Below are 22167 nucleotides of genomic sequence, written 5' to 3' on the forward strand. Positions count from 1 at the left end.
TCGTTGCGCAGAGCTATGGGGCGCTGGCGAGCGGCGCCGTTCCGCAGAGGGCCCGCCCCCATTTAAAGGGGCAGCAGCCCCGGCCCGCGCCGCGGCGAGGGGGGGCTGCTCCGCCATCCCGGGCCGGGACCCCGCCCGCTCGGGGGCCGTGTCGGCGGACGGGAAGCGGCCAACAGTGCCTGCGCCGCGGGGGGGGGCGAGCCCGCCCCCCTCGGGCCAGACCATCGGCGGGGAGGCGGCTTCGAGCCGCCCGCGCAGGGAAACCGCCGGTTTAGGCCCGCGGCCCCAACGGCCACTGCCGCCGCGTAACGGCCGCCCGGCTTTGAACAGGGGGAGCCGCCTCCCCCCCCCGCCCCCGCAGCCGATCTGCAGTCGCTTAGCGCGGCGGAGGCGCTTTCCTTCTCCCAGGGAGGTCGGCGGCGTACCGCGGCAGCGCAGCGCTGTGCGCGACTGCTTTAGACACCCATTTAAACAGCAGCTGAGCGCCTGGCAGATAATTAGCTGCGCATTAGCCAGCAAAATTCAGAAGAGCCTTTTCGGCTTCTTGCGTGCTGCTGGGTGGGGGAGTCATTCCCCTAAGCCTCCCTTAGGCAGTCACCCTCACTAGGCTTCAAGCTCTCAGGAGCTAAAGTCAGATTAACGAAAAAAGGAAAAGTATCTGAAGCGTGCTCGGATGCCAAATTGCCATCTGAACGGCACCCACTCAGCTGTCACCTCAGACTGCAGACACCTTCCTTCTCCGTCGGGAAGCCAGAGCTGCAGCCTTGCATAATCCGCATGCTTGCGTGCACGCACAAGCCGCCTTCCCCTCCCCAAATGCAGCGGCGCTTGGCTCCCACCTGCCGCCCTGCTTCAAATCAAGGTATGAAAGCCAAGTCCTGAAGGCCTCCCAAGACTTCTGAACAGGAAGAAATCCAATTGCTAACACCCCCCAGACACACACACAACTTCCCCCATGCAACAGTGTTTTCCATCTCACCTGCTGCTTTTGGCAGCAAAGGCGAGCCAATTGTGTGCATCTCTTAAAGCGCACCGAGCACTTCTGTTCTGGCTGCCACCACCTTTATTGCAGCTGCAGGAGACAGCAGGGATCACAGCAGGTTAGGAAACATGGTGTTCATAGTAAAGAGCAGATGAGGTTTAAGGACTTGATGGGGTTACCAGCATGAGAAGTGTTTGCCAGAACTTGTCAAGTGGTTAGATTTGTAGTGCCCAAAATTAATAATTATTATTGCCATGTCCCATTCCTATACTGAGGCTAGCTGTGCATCTGCACCTTTAGACGCCCAAAGAGCAGGAAGTCTGACAATACCCTATAGAGGAAGTATTAAACATTGGTCAAAAATAACCATAGTTCTGTTACAGCCGTACAGCAAATGCATGCTGCTGGGAAGCTTCTGCAAGAAGCATAGTCTTCTGAGATCCTTCAGAGAATATAAGTCACAGGAAGCTATTTAAAAGTATGCTCACTCTCTCAAAGTAAAATTTAAGTTCATGGAAGGGATTGTACTGTTATGGAGCAGCCTACAAATGATTCCTATGCTCCAGACAAAAGCTTTTACTGGGGATTTTAAGGGGGTCTTTATGCCATATAAAGATACTATTTGATATTCATTTCCAGTAAGTTCTTCAACTAAGCCTGAACATGATGTGCTTCACTTTTTATTCAGGTTTAAGTCACTTTAGTTTACCACATTGCCAGCTGAAGCCTTTACCAATGGAGTTATTTGACTTAGTATAGAAAGCAGTTTAGAAGCAGACTGAATGAGGTTACATCCCAGACTTGGGATGAGGTGCTATTACACTATATTAGCAAACACATGAGCCCAACCAATGTGGTTTCAGCAGAGATGAAGTCATATCTGCTGCTTGTGACACTGGGGGAAGGGAAGTGCCAGCATGTCAAACAACTGTACACACATGCACTAGTTTTTATTTTTACCTCGGTCTTATGTAAGAGCCACATGATTATCGAGGGCAGTCCTGCCTCAGACCCATTCATCTCATTGAACGTTTCAAACTGCAGTTAAACCATTCATCCTGAATTCAGTTCTTTCCGAGTAACTTAATTAATGCATCCCAGATGTCCTTCGCTTGGCACTTCAAAACCCTGCCAATATTTCCCTGAAATGAAGCCTTAGCCCCATTTTTTGGCAGGTGCCATTTCCAGTGCAGTGTAGTTATTTCTACTTCAGAAAAAAAAAAAAAAAAAAACCCACCCAAGCAGACTGGCCATTTAACCTCAGAACTCCTTTGTAGGTTCTCTCTTTCAGCTCTAAAAAACTAACTATTCATGGTGCTATTCCAGAATGTCATAGATCTTAGTTTGAGATGATATCTAATTCACCTGGGAGTATCAAACATGCTTAGGCAGAAATCCTGGTACTTCAGTGAACAAATAGCTTTTTAGAGGTAAAACTAGCTCAGTCTGCCATGCACTTTACTAATATCACAAAATCACCACTTCAGATGTTAATATATTTATTTCCTTTAACCTCAATATCAAAGAGTCCCAAGCAAGAGGAGTACTCTTACAGACTGAAGTTTAACAGGAGACGGAGCTGTGAACACAAGCTTACTGTAAGGCTACTTTTCTCCATAACTTTTCCTTCTTCACTTCTATAACAAGCCAGAGACACAGAGCTCTAAGATACATGTGTAAGTGCTGATCCCTAGAGCTCCTCTTCAAGGTCTTTTCTGCTGTATACAGAAATAGTACCCACTATTGGGTGTCAGCCATGGCAATGAAAGAGTCAAAAATCAAGTTGACACTTGCAACCACTTTATGAGCTCAAGCAGTTTTACATCAGCAAAACAGACAAAAGAGTGAATAGTTTAGGTGTCTCTGGTTGCTCACCAGCTACCTACAAGCAGTAGGAGTCTGTGTCCCAGGGAGTGTTGTCATTTAGCTGCAGCTTCCTTTATTGCTCTTTCATCAGAGCCAAATGATCAGTACACTGGCAGAATGCACTCTGCCTGAGTCCCCAGACAGTCCAAGATCATATCATCGACAGCCTCTGTCTCTTTCAGTTCAGCCATTTTATGCTAGCTAGTCCCACTTCAGGGTAGAGAGACCTACTTCTATCTAGCTAGGCAGAAGCACAAAGGCAGGACCAAATTGAGAGCAGACACTCCTACATTCAGGAATTTGGCATTTTGTTTTTATATCTCTGTCTGCTGCCTCTATCTATTTGAAGCATTAGTTATTTATATTCTCCTTCAACAAACCCCAAGATAAGAGGGGTTTTTTCAGTTAAAAAAAAATTCAGATTTTACAGAAGCCTGCAGAAGGCAGGATTTCATTCAACCTACTATTTAAAAAATGGGTTCTGTCCGAATTGCCTAGCAAGGATCAATTCACCCTCTTCCTTAGAGGAAACAGAAGTCAAGTTCCAGGCCATAAGACTCTCTGGGAATAGTATACTGGATGCAGTAGGAGAAAATTAATTTTTCTCCTTGGTTTCTGTCCACAGAAGCCCTAGGAAACAGAACAAAGAGGACTCCTACCAGATGGAAATAATCCCTACCACAGACATTCCTTGCTTCCCACACAAGTCTCCCTGACCATTTGTTTCAGCTGCATGCTTTTAGCCACTTAAGGCCTCTTACAGCTCCAACTTGCACTACATGAGGAAGACAGCACAAAACTGAAGGTGGTGCTTTGCACAGAGGTGTTTAAAGCAAGCATAACCCCACTTTGCAGGCACCAAAGATTAGGGTAGGTAGCTACTTAAGCTAATACAAGGGTGCATAAATACTAAATAGGTCAGGTGAGTTATATGTTAAATAGAACAATATGTGAAAGTAGTCTCTAATCACCTAATCACTAGCTAACAAGCCTCTCAATATAACCAGCAACCCCCCGCCCCCAACCAATATTTAAAGTGAAACTAGTTCAGATACTCTAGGAACAGCCCAAAAGCAACTTTAGAGCCACTTACAAACACAAATAACCCCTACTTCAACCCCCTATATGCAAAGGAAACACTTTTCACCTCCATCCTCCTGACACAACCAGACTCCTTCTCAATACCCCCAAAACTGCTAACCTGAGTATCTTGCCTAGCTTTTATAATGCAATTGCCTCGTTGAGGGGCGGGAGGGATGTGCTTCAAGGGGCACAACTGAGTAATTAGTTTTTATTGGTCCAATTAACATTGATAGGTCCCTTTAATGGGGGTGAAAAATCCTTCTAATAGATAAGGTTATGGGGAATCTGGTGACATGAGGGGTCTAGAAAGGGAGGGAAGAGACTTGATGATAGGGCTTGTGTAGTAGTATTCATACCCAGTAGTCTCAATAGTGAGGCCTGCTGGGGTACCTTTTTATTATCTCTGACAGGCCAATGATGAAGAGTTTTGCCTTATTTGCTTCAGCTGGTACACCGCTTATTAGTATCAAGGTTTTCTGATGCTTTTCACTACAAGACACTGTAATCATACTAAACTCTTTTCTGCCTTATCCCGTGACTGGCCTGTCACTGCAGTACAATTATACTCAATCCAATAGACAGGCCAGAGTTTCGATATATGAGGGTACATGGCCAAGTGAGGGGTGCAGGCGTCTGCTCAGGTGGCAAAGCAGTGCCTGGACGTGGAGTGTGACAACTGTGTGTGCCTGTCAGTAAGCTGCCCTGGGCTGAGTGCTGCTCTTGTCCAGCTGCAACACCTACTAACTCTGACCAAGCGGTGAGCCCTGTGTTAGCAGGCTTTAAACAGATCTGCATTAGGCGGAAGGCAGCCTTACAGCATAAGTTCTTAGGTAGGAATTGTCTCCACTTTAGAGACAGAGAATTGAAAGTTAGAGAAGTTGAATCACCTGGTTGCGTTCTCAGAGCAAGCAGCTGGGTGGTTGAGCTTCACCAGCTGGCCTTCTGCTCACAAGAATCTCACCTTCGGCCGTGTATAGAGGATGTTTTCTGTGAGCGGATGCAGGCCTGCCACACTCACCTTTTATGTAGCCTTCCAGCGGGGCTTGTTAGGTGAAGCTCAATGCTACGTTTAACATGGTCTCCCAGTGTCCCATCAGCTTGGAGTATGGACAGAATTCATTCTTCTCTATCTGCAAAGTACAGGCTAGATGTACATTTTGCCTGCCTTATGGATCTACAGTTCTATTTCCTGGCGTTTATGGTTTGTAACATCTATGCTAGAGCACATCACATCACTAAGGAAGCATGCCTTTATTTCATTTTTTAGCGTGTCAAACGCAACAAAGGCCAGGAGCCCATAACATATTTTTAGGGAATTTGTCTCCAGAATAGACTCCAGAGCTCTGTATTAGATGCCTGAGCTCCCTATGGAGTTCACAGGGAAAGATGTGCACCACAAAATAGGTCCTGAAATTGTCAGCGTGTTCAGGGGTGACTCAATACCTGAATGATGCTGAGGAAGGGAGAGATCATGCCCTAATGGTGCTTTACCTAGGGCTACAGAAAGGTATCACTATTCAGGTGGGATTCATAACATCCTGGGGACAGATACTTTCTCCCAAAAATGCAATACATTTCCCATTTGTTTTTCATCACATCTCAGAAGTAGAGTATAGTGCCACTTGCCTTTCTGCTCTGCCTACTGCTTAATATGACTTTCTCGGAGGCTAAAGCTCACTTTCATTCTCCTCCAAAATATGGACATGTTCTCTAAAGCAGGGACTACTTCTCACCGTCCCTAATCATTAGGTTATGGACATGGTCTTATTTGGATTCTCCCTTGAATTTGTTTCTTGCAGTTTTTCAATTTCTGCCAAAGGGGTAGAGGTTATCTTCACATCTTCATGACAGCCTGAACGGCCTAGAGACTTGGTAGGGCATGTGCAAAGGAGGCAGGAGTCATTGACTTGAATTTCATCAAGAAGTAAAAAGAATTTAATCCAAATCTCTCATTCTCAGGGCAGTGGAGCTAGCCAGTAGACCAGCTCATCTTTGCTGAGATCAACTGGACAATTTTACTGAGGCTCACTCATCAGTTAGCAACACCAAGGCTAGATCTCCTGGGCCAGCCAAGTGCTGCACTCCAACTTCATGATGGGGAGGACGGCTGGACCACTGCAGCTGCTTCCTGGGAGGATGGTGAAAGGTAGCGGATTTCCTTGCAGGAATGCAGGGAACATCGGAAGTCTAGTGGTCTCTGGGCAAAAATAATTGCTGTATGGGTTTGGGCTGAAGGCCACCATATATATACTACAGGATAGCCAAAGGAGAAGCACAGGTGCCCACAGACACATAGTAATAGCTGTCATTGTATTTCATGAAGGGTAATTCCTGTCACTCTGTGGTTGTTGTGCTCCAAGAATACTTTTTGTGTCACATCCCTCAGGGAACTTTGCAGTTTCTGGATCCTGAGTGACTTTATGTGGGGAATATATACCCAGCTGCTCAATCCTACCATGGTATTCCTGGGGTTACAAATCTGATGCTTGAGGGACTTCAGAACGAAACAGCAGAAAAGACTTAGTGAATTCATGAGCCTCTGGTTTTAGGTGGCAGCTAAGCAGAGACTTCAGGATCACAGTCTTTTAGTAGAAATGCCTAACGCACCCACCTCCCCCTTTAGGCGAATAATTTCTTTTTCTTTTTTTTTTCTTTTTTTTTTTTTAATCTGTGATAACTGCTTTCATTCATTTTGGCTCTATTTTTGTGGTAAGATGGGCTATAGGATGGCTTGCATTTGCCTGCTGTTCCATGCTAAACACACTGCGGGGGTAGATTGGGGGCCTCTCCCATGGCACAGTATTTCTTGCTTCCTTTTGCAGGATTCTGTGAAATAACAGGGTTTTGCATCAGTTAAGTCTCCCTGCTGACTAGTGTATTTGGGTTAAGGAAGATCACATGCTCTCTGGTAGCACTGTTGTGTTGTGCTTGATGATGAATGGATGCAATTGTTTGGTTTAACAGATACATTTATTAACCTGGTATCTAGAAACAGCTTTCTGAGTCTCTGTAATAGATCTGTGGATAATACTTGCATACTGATCATCAGAGAGACTTGAACTCCCCTTATATCTACATTTATGTTCATTGTATGCTCTTGTATCTACTATTAATAGCGTCATAATGACTAGTCTGAATAGATTTTTGTTTTGTTCTTGTTTAGTCAGCTGTGAAAGGAAGCTGTAGCTACTTAGGCCAAATGAAACGAGAGTCTGTCAGAGACAGTGCCAACTAGAACTCCTTACCTTCATCCCTCCCATTGCCTTATGCAGAAAACATTTCTTATGCAGAAACTTTTCTTCCCCAGTCCCTTTTTGTTGCTGCAGGTGCCTTGATCCTCCCTGTAGCAAGACTGTTGGCTTCCTCGTTACCCATGCTTGAGCTCCATCCAGTATGGTAGCTGAAATACATGATATTTATGCCATATTTCGTATTGCTCTATAAAGCTGTACCTGAGGACCTACTCAGACTGTGTTCAAGATGCAGAAGTCTCAGAGTGGATTTAATTTGGCCTATGATATCTATGCTGAGAGGACACTGTGATTCAATAGGCTTGTACCAAAGAAACGTCAGTTGTATCAATTTCTTTCCTAATAGAACAACCTGAAAAAACTCTCTTAGACTAATCACTTCCTGTTGTTTAATCCATTAACACACTTAGACTAAGCCTGCATTGTAAACAGTCTGTATTTGAGGTGGTGAAATCAATATATTTGGTTTGAACAGTGACTGGCAATGTGTTATGAGCACATCTTATTTTGCTTTCATAATAACCTTCATTCTTTCAATAAATAATGTTTCTTCAATCACTCTGTTTACTAAATGGCTTTTAGTTAATTTGAAACAAAGTGTAACAAACTTTAAAAAGCAAATGAGAAAGGAGGAACACAGAGTTTCACTTCTCTCTTTCAGTGCAATCCTGTATTTTTTATTCCTTTCCTTTTTCTCTGGGACTTCAGTACAATCAGCTGCTCTCCCAAATGCTGACATTGTTCTATTAACTCTTTATATTCACAGCCACCCATTCTTCTGCCAACACTTGACATCCATCTTTCAACTGAAATGGAGTATCTAAGTGCTTCTAGCTCTGACTACTTCAATGCAGCAAGGAGAAAAAGAGAAACCATGCAGTCTGAGAAACCATTTCCATAAAAAAAGAAACTGGAGGAAAGCTGCATTTCCCTGAATATTGCTGGTTCCAGGTTTTCAATCAAAATGCTCATTTGTAGGAGCTGGAAATGGTTCTTCACAACTTGTTCTATGAAGATGAAAGGGAAAACAGAAATGCCATCTGCCCCTTGGAACAGCAGAGAGAGAATTCACTAGGGGGCTTGTCCTTTAGTTGCCAAAGTCTTTGCAGATAGAAGTGATCCAATTTCTTCCTTATTGGTAGAAGGCGGCTACGCTACAGTCACTAGTTGTTTCCAGATCAACATCCTGATTTACCTTTTCCCCATGGTATGAGCTGATTTTTGTAGAGAAGTAAATCAAACTCACTGATGGAATAAGAATCTGTATAGAAGCTGATTTATGACACAAACAGCATACTCCTCACTGAGTAATATGTGATTAATATTAACATGTTCTAATTTTTGGCCACCTGCAACAAAGGACTGGAAGCACCAGGACATGTTTTATACAGAGAAAAATACTGATTTTATGAAGCTAGGTTTTGTGTCAGTATGAATATGACTTTTACAGATAGGCCTTTACAAGCAATGACAACAACCATACCCCATTTAGGAAATGAGGGTACCTTTTTATTGTTAAACAGCTTAAATAACATCTTCTTGAACAACATGAACTTTACGTGTTTGTGAACAACACGAGATTCAGCACATTTACTAGAAGTGAAATACAGCTACTTTTGCAGATAGTGCAACTCTTACATTCTTTAGGATTTGACTTTCTTTCCTTCTCGGCCTTCTCCTTTCCCCAGTTTTTGTCCATTGAGGGTTATCTCTGTGTGAGGCTTTTTGATTTAATCCTTTAGAAAGGAAACGTGTTTGCAAGAGATCACTTTTGCCAGAATCTGGGCTCTGCAGCTACAGGGTGGTTCATTCCCCAAAATAATGACTCCCTGAGAACATTTTTTTTTCTTTATCTTTAAATTCTAGTAATCCTAGCTAAAGAAAAGAGGTAAGTGGGTATTAGATTTTACATGTGCTTTCATCTCTTCCTTGCTCTTTGCTATAACCTAGGTCCTTCTCAGGACTTTTTTTTAGAAATTTCTGGGTTGTTTTAGTTTTCCTAAACCAGAGATTTGCATTCAAAAGCAACAGGTCCTGCAGTTTGACTATTAATGTCCAGTTAAATTAAATATACTGTGAAAATGCTTTGCACTTTGATCAAAACAATATGCAGGGGCATGCATGGAATGGATATGGATTTCTTCAAATGTAACATGGCTGTGACTGAACAAATGAAATTGCCCCAGTGGTGGCAGTATAACATAAGAAATAAGAATCCTACCTAAAATACAAAAGGATGAAGGGTTTCCTCTTCAGTAACATTTTTAGGCTGAGTCATCACTGTCAAGGAGGCATCCTTGTTCTTCTGTGGGGGGTGGGGTTGTCTGTAAAACGATAGCACAGCCCTTATCCTGCTAAACAACTGGAGAGAAAAAACATTTTATTTTTTACTATCAGGTAACTGGGCAAGGTCAGCACTTTGCAGGAGATTGATCTTGTCTAATTGCCTTCCAGTTCAGATCCTCAAATAGGACTTCAGAGCAGGAAAGACAACAGGCGTTAAGTAGCTCGGGTTAAAAACATGTTTTCTTAACTGTGAAGGCAAACATAATTTGCCTGTATCAGGAACACCAGAGGGTGTTACTGCAGAAGAATAAATGCACAACTATCTAGCTATAAAATGCCTGCCTTTGATAAAGAAGATCTTTCTAATCAAATCAAAAACTCACAAACAAAAAATGCCCAATCCATCCTCTTGAACTTTGTGAAGGTTTTGTATGCTCTGATAATTTGCACCTTTTCTGTTTTTCCCCAGAATACCCTGGGGCAGGACCTGCATCTTCTTGTGTTTGTCCGAAGCCTGATACAACAGACCCCACAGTCCAGTGGGGACTAGGCAATTCAGATGAAAGGATCTAAAGATTTGCAATGGTAAATAACATTATCATTATTTGTGAGGCAATTTCCTTCTCATAAGAAAAACAGAAAGAAGAAAAAAAAAATCTCTTTCTTTCTTAGTCAAGTTTGTCAAATACATAGATTCACCTGTCCTGGTGAAGGCTTGCAAAAGAAAAAACATTTTATTGCAAAAGCTAGGAAAGGTCTTAAAGAGAAATATTTGGCACAGAGAGAGTTAAATGTCAATTGTTAAAAGGGTTTCAGCAGGAGGATTTTTTCCTCTTCTATGGCTTTGTGAGTGATGTGCATCCATCCTTCTTATCTTGGTGAAGCAGCTCGGCTACCAACACCATAAATCAGGTGCAAGAATAACAGGGTTATTATGAGAGATTTGCGGCTGGGTGGTGGCAGTGCCTGGGAACACAGGGAGCAGACCAGGCCAAAACAAGGTGCCCAAAGCTTCTGTAAGAGGGAGCGATGAGGAACACGAAGCCCATGATGCAGCGGAAACGGAAAGGAAGGGGCCAGGCCGGCAGTGCTCCTACCTGCGAGACAAACCTGCCTCCGAGGAGCAAGAAACTCTCTCGTTCCGACTGGAGCAAATGGGAGGTAAGTGTGCAGCGAGGGTCCAGCGGTGGGAGCGCAAAACCAGAGCGTTAAATTATGCACCGTGTCCCAGCTGGATGAGGTCTCCAAAGCTTTGTCTGCCTCTGCGCAATTGCAGCTGAAGCAGCAGCGTGCCCGGCATGCGCGTCTGACTGCAGCGTAGTGTGCAGCACTGCTTCTGTATCAGCTGCTTGTCTTCGTTGCTGCTGCTCACGAGCAGTAAAACCAGCCACCATGCAGAGGTGGAGTGGGATCCTGCAACGAGGTGGGCATATGAGAGAAGTGCTAGTAGCCTGTGAAACCCGTCGATGCCAGAGGAGGTCAAAGCCGCTTGGGAAGCCACAGGAAGCTTCTTGTACATACAGTGCCTCAAACTCAAATCCTACGCTTCCTTTCTCAGAGTTATGGCCATGTGTAGACCGGATTGTAACATGACTGAAGCCTCTGCAAAGTCCCTGGGGTTTTCTGTTTACAGACACAGGGAATGTAATGAAGATAGTTACTGCAATACAAACAGAGCTTAGGGAGCAGGGACATTTGCTCATGTGCAGCAATTTGTCATCTTCCAAAGCAATCATTACAGGTAAGATTTTTTTTTTTCTTTTAAAAAGGCATGTTACGAAGGTTGATGCTCATGTTTTTGTACCCATTTACCTAGCTGTAGCACATGGGTAACGGTGCAGACAAGGCAGCTGAAACTGCTCAGGGAAAACTGACAGCTCTGAGCCCTGGCACTGATACAAGGGCAGTCTCTGGAGAGACCAAATTTCCTCCTCCAGCACAAGACAGGATTTTAAGCAGCGTCACTGGCTCCAGGTCTCAAGAGGGAAGGGATGCAGAGGCCTCTCACTGTCTTTTATTGCCCAGACAGATCCAGCTGCTCGTATTATGATTCTTTAGGCTCCAGTTCTGACCTAACTAGCATGAATTTTGTTTCTTCTGGATTTAGGAAGGATGCATGAGAGGAACTGAGTTACTTACATATTTATTTTTAGGCTGATTCTACTCCCAAGCCACCCAGTCTTGTGTGTAACCCCACCGATATCACTGGGCTTTCTCTTGCTTTAGTGCAGCCTAAATGATGCAAGATCTGGAACATGCAGACTAGTTTCTAAATGAGTTACCGTGGAAGGACAGGGTGGAAATGAATAACCGGGTGTTCCTCAGAATTATATGAAGGTGGTTTCAGGCTAGTGGCTCACCTCCCACCCCTATTTAAGGGGATACAAGTAAGCTTCCCACATTCCTGAATTTGTAATTTCTGAGGAGCTCTTGCTTCCAGGGGCAGCTGGTGTTAAATGAGCTCCCCAACCCCTTTCACCAAAATGTAGGCAAAACCTTCCTTTTCTGGGGCACTGTGCTGCCTCTGGGCCACTGCCTGTCCTCTCATGAGCAGCATGGCTCCAAACTGCCTCTGCAAAGATGCTTTATACTGCACCTTCAGTCCCTAATGCTGGCTGTGAGGGCTACGGGCTGTGGACAACCAGTCTGAAGGAAATGTGGGGACTTGCACCTCCATCCTACATCACTCTTCAGGCAAGATCTCACTTCAGAGTGCCTCCCATTCACCAGCGGATGCTTCTGAGAAACATCATTGCATTTCCCCTCTCCCAGTCTTTGACTTTAGCAGTCATGCACAATAAAACCATCACAGCTTTGTTTAAGAGGCTGAATGGTCACCTGCTTATCTTCCAGAGGCCTCACTACCCACCACAGCAGACACAGCTTTTTTAATGCTTGCTTTGTATGGCCTGGCAGCAGCCACCTGTAAACCTGCTGATAAACTGGCTCATGGGTGACGCAAGGGAAAAGCAGAGTGATGCGATCCAAAGCTGCCAACTCTGTCATACATTTAAAACAGAATAGGCAGAACATTTATGCAAACATTGGAATATCTGCATACCCAGCAGAGGGCAAAGGAGCATTTTGTTAGACAGTGATGAAAACCTCCAACATCTCCATTTCCTGCACTTGGTATCAGACTAGCTGGGTGCTTTTAAATGCTTGCTTAGATGTTGACGCGCAGCCAAGCGAGGACCATTTGTGGTGCCACCCTCCTGGAGCTAGGATCATTACACTCCAGCACTTAGTGTGCCTACATTTTGCCAGGCATAGATCTTGGTCTTCCTTGCCCTTTAGGAAGGTGTGTGTGGGGAAAAATAGGGATGTTCAGTAAACCATTTCTAAAGGAACTGCCTGTGAGAGCTCTCACTTGCAACATCTCAGACTGCCTACTTAATTGTAAAAAGCCGAAAACAGCCCTGTGGAAAAAGCCTAAGACAAAAAAATGGGCATGTGGCAATTCCCATGCCATCTGTCTCTGAGGAGCCTGGCACGATATGGCCATAGCTGTGAATGTGATCGCTGCCAGCAGTGGACATCTGACTGTAACAGACACTGCTGTGGATAGGTGGTGCCCTGCAACGAGAGTTTTGTGCTGTGATGTACTTCCACGATGGTGGCACATGGTGACAGCCCACACCAAGTACATGCAACTGCTGTAGAGATTTCCCTAGCAGGTGACTTCTGGGGAAGATTTTCTGCAGCACCTTTCTCACCACATTCAGTTCTCACCAACAAGGGGTGTTGCTTTTGGCATGTCTTTAAAGAGTCGGTCTTCTTGCAGTTGGTTCTGGCCCTTCAAACCTTCCTGGGTTGCAGAGGAATCACAAATCCTCTTTCTTAGTTTGTGCACAGACCACTTGGGCTCCTCATTTTCCACAGTGTGTCCTACAAGTGGAAAGAATGGCACAGTACTGTGGGCTGGCAGACAAGCTCGGGGATGATGATGAGTCCAAGCAGCTCTAAAACACACTGGAAACACATGCCTTCCTTGCAAGTGCAGCATGGGCACGACAAGGCCAGCATGGTATCTAGCAGCACTGCGCAGGACAGGCAGAGAGGCATGAGGGACGCTTGTGCCTGCGGAGGTGAAGGCATTGCTTGAAGAGATGGCAAGGAAAGCATTAGCTGTGCTGTCAGACCAGAAGCAGCACAAAACCTCTCACTAATGCTGCTAGATGCTCCTAGTGTTATAAGCAAGCTAGGGGGAAATATGAGGGAGGCCTGTGAGTGGGATCCCACAGCTGCAGGGGGGGTTGCCCCAAGGGTTAAGCGTGACTAGCTACCCAGCCTGAGGGAGGCACTGACCTGCTGCTGTTAGGCCGTATAAAGACGTAGTCTGGCTGTCTTGGCTTGGCTAAGCTTGAACTCCACCTGCAATGCCCCCAATAGGGCAGCCTAGCACAGGCATTTGGAAATGGTCCTAAGATTTTCTTTTCCCCTTTAATTTAAAAATAGCCCATCACTGGTTTGCTCTCCTGGGCTTATTTTTCACACCAGATCCACAACAGAGCATTCCACAAAAGCTCTTCTCAAATGTGACATCGTTTGTGACATTTCCTAGTTCTTTCCTCAGAATTCAGGCAGTCCTGTGCAACATGTAAAGAAAACATGACAGCCGCAAGCATCATGCAGTCCCCAAATCCACGTAATAAAAACACTACCAGCTCTTGCAACACTTTGCAATATATCTTGTGCAATTGCATGAAACAGTTTTTGAAATATTGAGGCCCTAGACACTGTAACAGCGACAAAATATCATAGTAATAGTGTTAGCTAATGCACTAAAAGAAAAATCACACTGCAGTTAAAGTGTAAGATCAGTCTCTAGCTCCAAAGTTGGAGTGCTGTGTTCTGACATGCGGTGCCCCCATCCCCCTTCCCCCTGGCGAGCGTGATTTTGGAGAGTCCTTCTCCCTGTCTGTTCGCAGAGCCCCGCGCCAGCCTGCCCTGCGACTCTCTCCCCCGCTTTCACAGAGGCTGTGTGAAACGCAGCCCGCTGTCACCTCACGCGGCAGCTCTTACTCAGCAGCCTTTGTTCTTGTTCTGAAACGCTGCCTTCCCTTTGCCGCCCGCTCCCCTCCTACCCGGCAGCAGCCTGGGTGCTAAGAGCATCTTTCCACGGTGGACTCGCCTCCGGTGCACAGACACCGGAGACCTGCCCTCAGCCTTGCTTGAGGGGAAGCCCTAAAATCAACGGTGTCTTGAGTAAGGAGTGCTTCTTATCATGTTTCTAGCCATTATTTTTTCAGAAGGCAGAAAAAAAAGCATTCAGCAATAACCAGGTCAATCTGTAACCTGTATTTCCCATTGGAATTGCTTGTGGCTTACCGCAGATTTACGTATTTTCAGTGTTTTCAGGCCCTGCAGGTTTCAGCTGCATTACAGAAGAGCTTTCTTTGTCAAAACATTTGGGAATCATCCCTGGCCGAGAAGGAACATTGCACTGGCTGAACGGGGAATCTGAAAGAGAACAGCAAATATCTCACATCTCTAGGCTTATCAACCAAAAAATTGAATATTGGGGGATTTTCATGTCATTATTGCTTACCTATTTTAACTAATTAGCTTAATTAGCTAATGAGGCTCATTTAATTCTCAGCATTTGCTATTCCCAATTAGAAATGGGCCTGAATCAGGACCTGGGTCCCAATTAGGAGATAATGAGATCTTGGTAACTAGCTGGCTCCAGTGGCTGACACAGCTTTCATTGTAGGCACGAGTACGGGAACCATCTAGAAACAGCAGGGAAACACTGGACCCAAGTCACCTCTGCCCTCAAGCTCTCGGGCCAGTCTAGAAGCAGATCAGGAGCTAAATGCAGGGGTGTTTCTGCAGCGGTCTGAATGCACTTCTTGTGCCAAACCTCCCAAAAAGGAGGTAGTTGTTTTTTGCACCCTTCCAAGTCAGTCACATCAAACCATTTGTAATGACCAGACACGTCCCTGAACCTTAAAGCCGTTGCATCACATCATCTGTTTCAGCTACTTCTTGCAGCCTTGGCTCATTCTGAAAATGACATGTAGCAAACTCAAATACACGCTGCAGTAAGTCTTTACAAAGACCTGTAGCAATAAATTATGCATGAACACAAAAGTACACTTATTCTGTGACAGTCACAGCCATACGGACGGGGAGTCAGGACAACAGCCTCTTTCTGTTTCTGACTCGGGCATTGAAATGGGGCCGGTCATAACTGCTCTGTTCCTGCATACATAAAAGAGAGGCAGTGATGTGTACCTAGCCTGCATGTGCTCTGGCATGTCCCCATGAAAACCAGACCCCAGGAGTAAGCATTACTTGCAGAAAAACTACAAAGTTCAAGGATGAGGTATCAGCAATCTACTGTGGATTGCACACCATCAATCTGGTGTCTCTCAGCACAGGCTCACATTGAAAAATTTGAGCAGCGTTTGCCTCCATTGTTATTTTCAAAGACTGGTGTCTTCTACTCAGTGACAGCGTCTGGCCTCCATCCACCATGTATCAATGAAGGATTTTAACGTCTGTAGCGTTGGCACCTTTAGTGAAATGTTTCACTTTCTCACACTGCATTGACACTGCAAGTCAACGTGGAGACAAATGGCTCTCAGTAAATTGTGCAGGTAGGCTCCATATGCAACTTGTAGAGCTTTTTCATAAACCCTCCTGTTCTTTCCTAGGCCAGGGATCTCTGCCCCCTGCTAAGATGTGGTTGCTCGAGTTGCCAACTCCTTCACTAGAAACTAATAGGTAGCATGCTGAAAAAAGAAAATGCAATTTGGCATCAAAAAGTAACCAGCCTGATTCTGGTCTCAGATCTTTTTTTCTGCAGGTGTAATACAACAGATTTTTCACTGATTTATACCCTGGATGCAAGAAGAGTTTCAGACCCAAGGTTATTCTACTGTCGAATTTGGAAGTTTCAGAAGTACCCTCACTGTAACACATGATGAAAGGATTTATGAATTGGTGAAGTTTATAAAGGGAGCTTTCACATTCATACAGCGAAGATGCAGTTAGCTGTGAAATAGCGATGGGATGAAGACCCATCTGCCCAGGGAATAAGACTCATTCTGACAAACTCTCTTGACGAATTGCGCATAGAAGTCTGATGCCAGCTTATGGTTTTTTTCTTCAAGGGGACCACTAGAAAATAAAACGACTGTAGTTTCCTTTGCTGTAGCAGAGCTAAAGATGATATTAACTAGGGACCTGATCCACTGCTCACTGAAGTCAGTGGAGCTTTTTCTGCTGGCTTTCATGGGTGTTGGAGCTGGCTCTGTATCAAAGCTTACTTTGATTTTTCGCTGCTGTGTGAGGCTCTCCTCCCATTTCTCTTTGGGGAATAGCTTTAGGAGGCTTTAGAGCTTAGATGAAATATTTGCTGTAACTGGTCCCCTGCTTCTTTTTTTCCTTACATCAGGACTTCCCTTCTCTTTTACAGTTGTCAGCTATAGTCATCGCTGGCCTCCTCCTGCTGTACATTTTGCTGTGTTATGAGAAGTTCCATTTCCACGTGGCTCATCTGTACGCTCATCTGGGGTACCCCAACGCCCAGCACCTTGTGGGACAGAGATATTTGAAAGGTAATATTTCTCCAAGCCCTAGCTAACTTGGTGTCAGAGTATGTGTATAAAAAAGAAACACAAATGTGGTTCTGCGCTATATGGCACATTACCACACTGCTGTATGTTGGATATCATATTTTATATCCTAACTATTATTTCACTTCCTTGTCTTTGTCCAGGAGCTGGAGTGGAAAAAAATGAGGACATGGCCATGCACTGGTTCAGGTGAGGTGGGAATAAATAATTCCCAACAAGGCCATTAGCTCTCTCCTGGGGAAAGTCTATCGGGGAGGGAGAGGAGGAAGAAGAAGCAGCAGTGCTTCCTGCAGGGAGAGCTGTGCCAACCCTGCCTGTGTCGCAGCACAGGGTGGTCGGAGGGAGACCCATGACTCCCGACTGCTGCCAGGTGCTTCACTCTGCTTTCCCTACCTGCTATTTCTACTTTTTAAAGCAGTGGGAGGCAAAGTATGTTGACAGAGAGGGATATCGGTGCTGCCGTGACTGTGTTGGGCAGTGCAGCTTTCTGGGGGAGGTCTGAGCCACAGGTAGGCAGCAGAGAAGCGTGTACAGGCCTAGGAGTGGAAGGGGACAGAAGCTGCTTTAGGCAACAGAAAATAAAAGCAGCAGCGTATGAATTTCCCGCTTTTTGCGTATGCTCACAGGAGGTTTCTGCCATGTAAATGAAGCGACCGTCCCCAGTGGGCAAATTTGCTGCAGTACCTGCTGCAGTGCTGCATGAGGTAGTTGCACTCCTGGCGAGAGCTGGGGCTTCTTCCTCTGAAACCCAGGGACAGCTCAGCCAAGCCCAGGCACCCTCCAGCTCCTGCTGAGAAATGGGAAGGATAGGGGGTTGTAAAAATTACTGTACTGCACAAAAAGCTGGGAAAGAGAGGCACGTCACATGTTTCAGATGTGTCTGGATAAGGCATAAAACAAGGTGAAAGAAGAAAGCATAAAGCTGCAAGATTTTTAGGGCTGAAATAACTGTGCCTCTGACACCAGGGGCTACGAACCAAGGAGGCATCTCTGAGGCCATCCACACTTAGGAATACACTGAAGCCTTAGTGCCTTTCCCAAATCAGGGCCTGAAAATTTTAAAGGGGTCACATTTCAGGATACTGATTTATACACACCTTTCTCCTTGTTTGCTCTTACCTCACTTGAAAACATTCAGACTAAGGTTTTCTTCTTCTGTATTTTCTCTTATCATTTTCTCTCCTCCTCTTTTTCCTCCCTTTAGACTAGCTGCAGGACAGGGCCATCCACACTCCTCCTTCAACCTGGCAGTGGGAGCACTCAAAAACATGACTATGGCACTTGAAGAAGGGTAACATTAACTATGCCTATTCTTTTCCTTCATAGCTGAATTCCTGGTTCTTCCTGAGCGGGTAATCCAATTCCAGTCCCTATAGGTGTAGCTACTCAAGCGTTTTTAATGCCCTATCATTATATTGTCAGTAATGCAGCTCTATCTGTAGCGAGAAAGCCAAAAATCCTTGTGTTAGCCCATTGATGTTTTAAAAATTAGATGACACGGTACGTAAAATGCTTGTAATCTGGTTACATATGTATTTCCATCAGTAATTTCCCAGTGGGGGTGAGGGACAGTAAGAATCATACTGGTATAGAAAGAGCTATTGAAGTGGCATGCAAATTTTCTGCTAGAAAGAGCTGTCTTTCTTTCCAAGGGCACTCCTTTTTTTGCTCTGCTTCAAGTCTGGTGAAGCCAGTGAAAAGTTTTCTTTTGATTTCCAAGGCATTTGGCTGAAGCTACCCAGGATACATCTTTCTTACTCTGATGCACTTATGCATATTTGAGCTGCACACAAATGTTCCCAGCAAGATCAGATAGCCAAAGAAGACTTGCCTTGCCTCCATAAAAGGGAAACTCAGTCATTTTTCTGTTGTTTTTTTTCTGAGTTTTTAAAGCGTATTCCAAATCTGAAATTTAAAATTGAGCTTGGGGAGAGTAAACTTAAGCTAACTGAAAGTGAAAAAACAATGTTTGTGCAAACCCTATGACTTGAAGCCACTGTGTTTCATTTAGATCTGTCATGTGTATTAGGTCGGGTGGGCTCATGTGTTCAGTTGTATGAGGAGTATTTATCTTGAGAGCTCCAAATTCATCTCTACCGCAATTCAATTAAGTCAAAAAAAATCACCAAAACGGAAACATACATGCAAAGGTGACAGGGAAAAGCAGAAAGAAAAATAGATCATTTTCTGAATAACGGAGAATTGACTTTACAGAAGTAGTTATGGTCCTCTTATAAAAGCCTAGGTAGATAAAAATCTTATAGGAGCAAATGAAACCTCTTTCTGCATATTCCTGATAATGACTTCATGTCCTCCAGGGAAGTGGAAAAGCTCCTTGGTGTGGCTGCAGACCAAGGGCTCCAAGAAGCTCAGGAACTTCTAGAAAACATCCTCAAGAACAGAAACCTTCCCTGAACAACCACAGCAGAGCTGGCAACACCAATGCTCTTCTAGCCTTGCCTTTTTCTGTGTTTGGCTCCTTTTCTTCGTCTTTGCTGAATGTCTAGTCTTTAAGTATTGAAGTATTTGAAACATTAACAGGACATTACATTGTTTTGCACTGGATCACCACAATTAGATCTACAGCAGTGAATTGTTGCAAGATTCAGGAAAGAATAGTTTACGTGCCTCTTTTAATGGATGGGAATTCAGGTTGAATTCAGTTTCATCAATGAGCAGTACAGATTAGCTTCAGTCTCAGTTTTAACAACAAGGGCGATTCAGTCTGTTTGTCATAAAATGCACAGTGTGGGATGGGAAAATACCTGAAATTATCAATGTTCTGATACTTTCCCTTTTGTTTTCTGGCTCACCATTTTTGAACAGTTCTGGAACGGTGTGATGGATGAGATGAATATTTTTAAGGCTTACATGGACAACAACAGACATATGAATGTTACTGAAAAAGAACTGCTAGAATTACAAAGAGAGTGTGAACCACCTCTCTTTTACTTAGAAGTAATTGCCAGCTGGTGATCACACTTTGTACCAACTGATCCACTAGTATTAGGTCCAAATATTGATCTGGGGCTTGATACAGTGTTAATTGTGCAACTGTGTGTCATATATTTTATGCTGTATTTATGCATTGCAATAAATGATCAAGACTGAAGCTTTATCATTGTAAATCAGCATGAGATATATGCATGATGTCATTTATAATAGAAATAACAGTGATTTAATAGAAAATATAAATAATGCCCTCACTTAATAGCTACTATTCCTTAACAGCTGTACCATTACCATGCCAGTTTCAGGGAAATGTAATTAAATTTAATGGAAACTGCCTTCATTTTCAAGGTGGTCTCAGTTTAAAGTCACAGTGGGAGTAATTACACTTAACAGAAAGTGCACTTACTAACCAAAGATCGACGGTGTTTTGCTAGCAATAATTTTTTTTCCCCTCGGATGTGTTTGTTGGTGTGCAACCAGTGTTTTTTCCTATCATGATTATCCAATTTACTTCTTGTGTCGTGTGAGGGCCTGAGCTTCCCACGGGTATCTGAGACTGTGCATTTGAGCCTGAGTCCTGAGGGCTGCAGCAGAGAGAGCAAGTGAGAAAACAAGACTGTGACGGAGGGTGAGTTGGGTTTCGAAGAACTGCTTTTGCACCGTGACTCACCAACAAAGATGTAAAGGATTTCTTGCCCAGGTTCCCGTTTCCCTGGTTGTTGAGGCAGGTTGTTGAAGCTCAGTGTCAGGGTGTTAAATGGAGGACAGCCTGGCTTAGCCTCCATGCAGCCTGGGGGCCCCCGGGGCAATTTGCTCCCTGGGGTCAGAAGTGCGTTTTGCACCAGTGGCACCAAATACAGGCTGAGGAGCACCGGGGCCTTACTTTCCTCCTGCCTCCCCCACCAACTTGTCCCTGCCAGCACATATTGCAGATTAACTCTTTCGGTTTGATTTACGGTCCTTTGCTTCCTTAGCCCGCTTTTATCTTTTGTCTTTTCCTTCTGTGCTCCCCTCCCACACATCCTTTTATTAAATCTGGTACCGCAAAGCAAGCAGCAGCGTAGAGCACCAGCTGAGTTTCTTTTTTCCCTCCCCCTCAACTAGAGAAGCAATACAGTGTTTGCCAGTTCAAAAAGGTGCTTATTTCTACTGCCTGTGCAGCAGCTGCTGACTGGGGCCCCGAGCCAGGACCCTTTGAAGGCAAGGGGAATATTTCCCTTGACAGAGGTTAGCACTGGATCATGTCTCATACCCATGTTTTTCTTGAACAGCAAGCATATATGAGCTGTAACTCCTCTTCTTTGATTTGAAAACTAGATCTATGCTATGTGTCTCATACGTATATATAGACACATCAGTTAAGTACAACACAATGGACATTTCTTTCAAGCCTGTGGTATAGTCCTCTTTGTATCTTGAGCAGGAAAAACACAATACCTTTGGTCTCCACGTACTTATCCTGCATACTGCATGGACATACTGATACTAAAAAAAAAAAAAGCAGAAACTGCTTTGCTTCTAGAGGACCTCATGTTTTAGTGGGCCTCTGAGGTTAAACAACTCCTGCAGTACTGTTACTGGTGCTTAATGAGCAAGCTGTGACGCTCCCTCCACGCTGCTTTCATGCTATGAGATTGCCTGTCATTAGCTTAGATAATATGAAGCTCCAAAGCAATGAGGAAACAAAAATAATGGTTGTCAGAACTTTCTTTATGGTGCTGTAGGGTGGCAACATCAAAGGTCTGCAGGCTGCTTTTTGCCTTGTGTTGTGGGTGTGCTTGGATGAAAGCGGCTCAGCTGGTGCCATGTTATTTGTTTATAACGAAATGACAGAACGGCCCCAGGTTTGATACAAGTGAAGCAGTTTCTTGGCAATGATTCATGCACATACTGCTATATCTCAAATTCTCACCCACAGGCACCAGGTCAGAGAAACGTGCCTTCAGCAGCAAAGAAAATCACATTACGCTAAAGACTGGCTGAATTCCTTGAAGGCTGCCCAGGGGAGCGGAGGGAAAGACAGAGGCACCCACCTCCAGAGAACAGTTTTTGAGGTATGGCGTTTCTCATTTCTGAAGGGCACGGTGTTGGGGGCTGTGCAGACCCCAGCATGGGAGACCCCCGGTGCTTTGTGTGGAAACCTGGCTCGCTCCAGCAAGTT

At 44.7% G+C, this 22167-nt stretch overlaps 1 long non-coding RNA gene across 1 annotated transcript; it reads right to left on the reverse strand.

Annotated features, from left to right (window-relative positions):
* Window positions 1-4595: 4595 nt before the first annotated feature.
* On the reverse strand, window positions 4596-17832 carry LOC112988692 (uncharacterized). The gene is made up of 7 exons (XR_003260597.2): window positions 17739-17832; window positions 14800-14931; window positions 13201-13356; window positions 10566-10881; window positions 9404-9544; window positions 7177-7331; window positions 4596-5061 (listed from the first exon to the last, which is right to left on the reverse strand). It is a non-coding gene; the product is annotated as an uncharacterized LOC112988692 (long non-coding RNA).
* Window positions 17833-22167: the final 4335 nt, after the last annotated feature.

The sequence above is a fragment of the Dromaius novaehollandiae genome, chromosome 4 (genome assembly GCF_036370855.1).
Source record: "Dromaius novaehollandiae isolate bDroNov1 chromosome 4, bDroNov1.hap1, whole genome shotgun sequence".
NCBI classification, from domain to species: Eukaryota; Metazoa; Chordata; class Aves; order Casuariiformes; family Dromaiidae; genus Dromaius; species Dromaius novaehollandiae.